This window comes from Colias croceus, chromosome 6 (assembly GCF_905220415.1).
Source record: "Colias croceus chromosome 6, ilColCroc2.1".
NCBI lineage: Eukaryota > Metazoa > Arthropoda > Insecta > Lepidoptera > Pieridae > Colias > Colias croceus.
Window position 1 is genome coordinate 11,736,501 of NC_059542.1, and position 6,000 is coordinate 11,742,500.

The 6,000-nt window shown below is 46.3% G+C and overlaps 2 non-coding genes across 2 annotated transcripts; both read left to right on the forward strand.

Moving 5' to 3' along the window:
- Window positions 1-3,437: 3,437 nt before the first annotated feature.
- LOC123692936 lies at window positions 3,438-5,342 on the forward strand. The gene has a single exon (XR_006751625.1). It is a non-coding gene; the product is annotated as a small subunit ribosomal RNA (ribosomal RNA).
- Window positions 5,343-5,636: 294 nt separating this feature from the next.
- LOC123692930 lies at window positions 5,637-5,793 on the forward strand. Its single transcript, XR_006751620.1, has one exon. It is a non-coding gene; the product is annotated as a 5.8S ribosomal RNA (ribosomal RNA).
- Window positions 5,794-6,000: the final 207 nt, after the last annotated feature.

Here is a 6,000-nt window from a genome sequence, read left to right on the forward strand (position 1 = left end):
TTAGTTATGTTGAGACCTTACCACCGGACTTGATGGAGTGACCTGCAGGTGTACTTCGAAGACTTCTACTGGAACTAATAGACGGTTAGAGCTAGGTGTGCCGAGTTTGGGCTCATTTTGTTAGTTATATTGAGACCTTACCTCCGGACTTGATGGAGTGACCTGCAGGTGTACTTCGAAGACTGCTACTGGAACTAATAAACGATTAGAGCTAGGTGTGTCGAGTTTGGGCTCATTTTGTTAGTTATGTTGAGACCTTACCTCCGGATTTGATGGAGTGTCCTGAAGGTGTACTTCGAAGACTGCTACTGGAACTAATAGACGAGTAGAGACTAGGTGTGCCGAGTTTGGGCTCGTTTTGTTAGTTATGTTGAGACCTTACCACCGGACTTAATGGAGTGACCTGCAGGTGTACTTCGAAGACTGCTACTGGAACTAATAAACGATTAGAGCTAGGTGTGTCGAGTTTGGGCTCATTTTGTTAGTTATGTTGAGACCTTACCTCCGGATTTGATGGAGTGTCCTGAAGGTGTACTTCGAAGACTGCTACTGGAACTAATAGACGAGTAGAGACTAGGTGTGCCGAGTTTGGGCTCGTTTTGTTAGTTATGTTGAGACCTTACCACCGGACTTAATGGAGTGACCTGCAGGTGTACTTCGAAGACTGCTACTGGAACTATTGGACGAGTAGAGCTAGGTGTGCCGAGTTTGGGTTCATTTTGTTAGTTATGTTGAGACCTTACCACCGGACTTGATGGAGTGACCTGCAGGTGTACTTCGAAGACTTCTACTGGAACTAATAGACGGTTAGAGCTAGGTGTGCCGAGTTTGGGCTCATTTTGTTAGTTATATTGAGACCTTACCTCCGGACTTGATGGAGTGTCCTGAAGGTGTACTTCGAAGACTGCTACTGGAACTAATAGACGAGTAGAGCTAGGTGTGCCGAGTTTGGGCTCATTTTGTTAGTTATGTTGAGACCTTACCTCCGGACTTGATGGAGTGACCTGCAGGTGTACTTCGAAGACTGCTACTGGAACTAATAAACGATTAGAGCTAGGTGTGTCGAGTTTGGGCTCATTTTGTTAGTTATGTTGAGACCTTACCTCCGGATTTGATGGAGTGTCCTGAAGGTGTACTTCGAAGACTGCTACTGGAACTAATAGACGAGTAGAGACTAGGTGTGCCGAGTTTGGGCTCGTTTTGTTAGTTATGTTGAGACCTTACCACCGGACTTAATGGAGTGACCTGCAGGTGTACTTCGAAGACTGCTACTGGAACTAATAAACGATTAGAGCTAGGTGTGTCGAGTTTGGGCTCATTTTGTTAGTTATGTTGAGACCTTACCTCCGGATTTGATGGAGTGTCCTGAAGGTGTACTTCGAAGACTGCTACTGGAACTAATAGACGAGTAGAGACTAGGTGTGCCGAGTTTGGGCTCGTTTTGTTAGTTATGTTGAGACCTTACCACCGGACTTAATGGAGTGACCTGCAGGTGTACTTCGAAGACTGCTACTGGAACTATTAGACGAGTAGAGCTAGGTGTGCCGAGTTTGGGTTCATTTTGTTAGTTATGTTGAGACCTTACCACCGGACTTGATGGAGTGACCTGCAGGTGTACTTCGAAGACTTCTACTGGAACTAATAGACGGTTAGAGCTAGGTGTGCCGAGTTTGGGCTCATTTTGTTAGTTATATTGAGACCTTACCTCCGGACTTGATGGAGTGTCCTGAAGGTGTACTTCGAAGACTGCTACTGGAACTAATAGACGAGTAGAGCTAGGTGTGCCGAGTTTGGGCTCATTTTGTTAGTTATGTTGAGACCTTACCTCCGGACTTGATGGAGTGACCTGCAGGTGTACTTCGAAGACTGCTACTGGAACTAATAAACGATTAGAGCTAGGTGTATCGAGTTTGGGTTCATTTTGTTAGTTATGTTGAGACCTTACCTCCGGACTTGATGGAGTGTCCTGAAGGTGTACTTCGAAGACTGCTACTGGAACTAATAGACGAGTAGAGCTAGGTGTGCCGAGTTTGGGCTCGTTTTGTTAGTTATGATGAGACCTTACCTCCGGACTTGATGGAGTGACCTGAAGGTGTACTTCGAAGACTGCTACTGGAACTAATAGACGAGTAGAGCTAGGTGAGGCGAGTTTGGGCTTGTTTTGTCTTCGAAGTACACCTTCAGGACACTTCATCAAGTCCGGAGGTAAGGTCGCCCTCTTTTGTCGTTGTTGTTGTTGTTGTTTGTTGTTGTTGTTGTTGTTGTTTATAATTTATTTAATATGGACCACGAAATTTATAATCATGAATTATTTTTGACGACTGCACGCCGTAACTGCACGCGTGCAAAGTTTTTTGACTTGACCTTGAAAACACGAGGCGTTAGTCGCGCGCGGCGTATGTTTGTATGTATGTATTATGTATGTATGTATGTACATATGCCGTGCGTGATACGTGAATAGTATCTGAAAAAAATAAACAAGCAGAAACATCGTAGCCGGGATGCGAGACAATCGGTGCGCGAGGCTAGCGAAGACGGGGGGGCGTTGCGCGTGGGCAGCGAGACATTTGTACGTACGTATGTGTATGTATCATTATTTCGTCGCTGTTGTACCGCGTCGCCCGTGTGCTCTGCGCTCTCCTCGTTGCCGCCGTTCGCGTGTCGGTGTGGGGTTGGTGTTTGGTGGTGAGTCTGTGACAGAGTTGTAGAGTAGTGTGTTAGTTCTATGAAATAATAAAAGACCCCCAAAGATGATGATATTGTAAAAGCGTTTGTGCATACGGCGCGATACAGTTTTTAATCTTTAGTGGTGGTAGTAGTAGTAGTAGTAGTAGTAGTAGTAGTTAGTAGTAGTAGTAGAAGAAGTAGAAATTAGTAACTGTAGTAACATTGCGTCTGCCGACGGTTTGATAGATTGTCAGTTTCGTAGATTGTATTTTATATGTGTAGTGTAATAAATAATATTACGCATCTTGATACACTCTCGGAGCGCAGACCGTGAAAAATATACGACTACTATTGAACGGCAGTATAAAATTTTTTATTGCTCACATCGCACACGTTTGTGATGTACCAATGGGCTTTTATCAGATGTTTATATGTGGTCGCAATTTTCGATCCTTCCACTCTCCGTGCGTAGATTGATCGTTTGCGTCATAAAAGTTGACCGATATTAAAATTTTTCCTTCGCTTGATGCGAATGGGAATTGTTAAGGGGTGTCTCGTTAAGATGATACTTTCAACGATTTAACTGACTGTGTTCAGATTTATCCACGTGTGCGCGCGCGCGTGTGTGAATAGTGTGCGTGTGACGGTCGCCGCCGTTGCATATCATGTTATTTAAACACGCCGCGCGCATATGTATGTATATAGAGAAGCGAACGTCGCGGCGGCATCGTCGTGTCACGTTTGAGGCTCTAGCGGAAGCTTTAGTTAGCTCCCTGGTTGATCCTGCCAGTAGTTATATGCTTGTCTCAAAGATTAAGCCATGCATGTCTCAGTGCAAGCCGTATTAAGGCGATACCGCGAATGGCTCAATATATCAGTTTTGGTTCCTTAGATCTTACTCAGTTACTTGGATAACTGTGGTAATTCTAGAGCTAATACATGCAATCAGAACTCTGACCAGTGATGGAATGAGTGCTTTTATTAGATCAAAACCAATCGACGGAGGGCCTGGCGTCTGAAGTCGTTAATTTTGATGAATCTGGATAACTTTTGCCGATCGCATGGTCCAGTACCGGCGACGCATCTTTCAAATGTCTGCCTTATCAACTTTCGATGGTAGTTTCTGCGACTACCATGGTTGTCACGGGTAACGGGGAATCAGGGTTCGATTCCGGAGAGGGAGCCTGAGAAACGGCTACCACATCCAAGGAAGGCAGCAGGCGCGCAAATTACCCACTCCCGGCACGGGGAGGTAGTGACGAAAAATAACGATACGGGACTCTTACGAGGCCTCGTAATCGGAATGAGTACACTTTAAATATTTTAACGAGGAACAATTGGAGGGCAAGTCTGGTGCCAGCAGCCGCGGTAATTCCAGCTCCAATAGCGTATACTAAAATTGTTGCGGTTAAAAAGCTCGTAGTTGCATTTGTGCGCCGCGCTGTCGGTGCACCGCATCCGCGGTGATACTGACACGTTTGCGGAGCATATCGTCGGTGAGCCGGTCGTTAAAAGCCGGTTCAATATCAAAATCCTATCGCGGTGCTCTTCAGTGAGTGTCGAGGTGGGCCGACAATTTTACTTTGAACAAATTAGAGTGCTCAAAGCGGGCTCAAAATGCCGCTTGAATATTTCGTGCATGGAATAATAGAATATGATCTCGGTTCTATTTTGTTGGTTTTCAGAACTCCGAGGTAATGATTAATAGGGATAACTGGGGGCATTCGTATTGCGACGTTAGAGGTGAAATTCTTGGATCGTCGCAAGACGAACATCAGCGAAAGCATTTGCCAAAGGTGTTTTCATCAATCAAGAACGAAAGTTAGAGGTTCGAAGGCGATTAGATACCGCCCTAGTTCTAACCGTAAATATGTCATCTAGCGATCCGCCGACGTTACTACAATGGCTCGGCGGGCAGCTTCCGGGAAACCAAAGATTTTGGACTCCGGGGGGAGTATGGTTGCAAAGCTGAAACTTAAAGGAATTGACGGAAGGGCACCACCAGGAGTGGAGCCTGCGGCTTAATTTGACTCAACACGGGAAATCTCACCAGGCCCGGACACCGGAAGGATTGACAGATTAATAGCTCTTTCTTGATTCGGTGGGTGGTGGTGCATGGCCGTTCTTAGTTGGTGGAGCGATTTGTCTGGTTAATTCCGGTAACGAACGAGACTCTAGCCTGCTAAATAGGCGTCGTCATTTAGGTGTGCGCGGCTCTCGGGTCGCGCAACTCACTGGCGGCGTATTAAAATTCTTCTTAGAGGGACCGGCGGCTTTGAGCCGCACGAGATTGAGCAATAACAGGTCTGTGATGCCCTTAGATGTCCTGGGCCGCACGCGCGCTACACTGAAGGAATCAACATGTTCTCCCTGGCCTAGAGGCCCGGGCAACCCGTTGAAACTCCTTCGTGCTGGGGATTGGGGTTTGCAATTATCCCCCATAAACGAGGAATTCCTAGTAAGCGCGAGTCATAAGCTCGCGTTGATTACGTCCCTGCCCTTTGTACACACCGCCCGTCGCTACTACCGATTGAATGATTTAGTGAGGTCTTCGGACCGACACGCGGTGGCTTCACGGCCGTCGGCGTTGCTGGGAAGTTGACCAAACTTGATCATTTAGAGGAAGTAAAAGTCGTAACAAGGTTTCCGTAGGGGAACCTGCGGAAGGATCATTAACGTAACGCACTGCGCACTCTCGCACTACTCGCATACGCGCATCGTGTGTGTGTGTGTGTTTGTGTATAGTACGAACAAGTGTCGTGGGACGCGTGAATGTGACTGCATCCGTTAAAAAAAAAAAAAAAAAAAAAAATACGAATACCTCTAACATGTCAGTGTATGACGTGTTAGAGTGATTCGCGAAAGCGCGCGGTACATATTTTAACCTATGTACACACACGCAAACGTTACATAAAAGAACCACGCACGAAACACTTTGAATAATAATATTATAATATGTAATAAACTATTACCCTGAACGGTGGATCACTTGGCTCGCGGGTCGATGAAGAACGCAGTTAACTGCGCGTCATAGTGTGAACTGCAGGACACATTTGAACATCGACATTTCGAACGCACATTGCGGTCCGTGGAGAAATATCCAGGACCACTCCTGTCTGAGGGCCGGCTGTATAAAAACAACAATCCACACTGTTCACACACGTGTTTTCACGCGTGTTAGCATGTGACGGTTTAGCGAGCGCATTGTGTGCACGCTATCCGTTTGAAAATTTTACCTGTATTGTGTTCTACGTGTGCGCGACTCGGTGTGAAACCGTTGTGGACGCTTCTCGCGCGACGCTCGTATGACATGTCTCGTGTAGAATGTGTCGT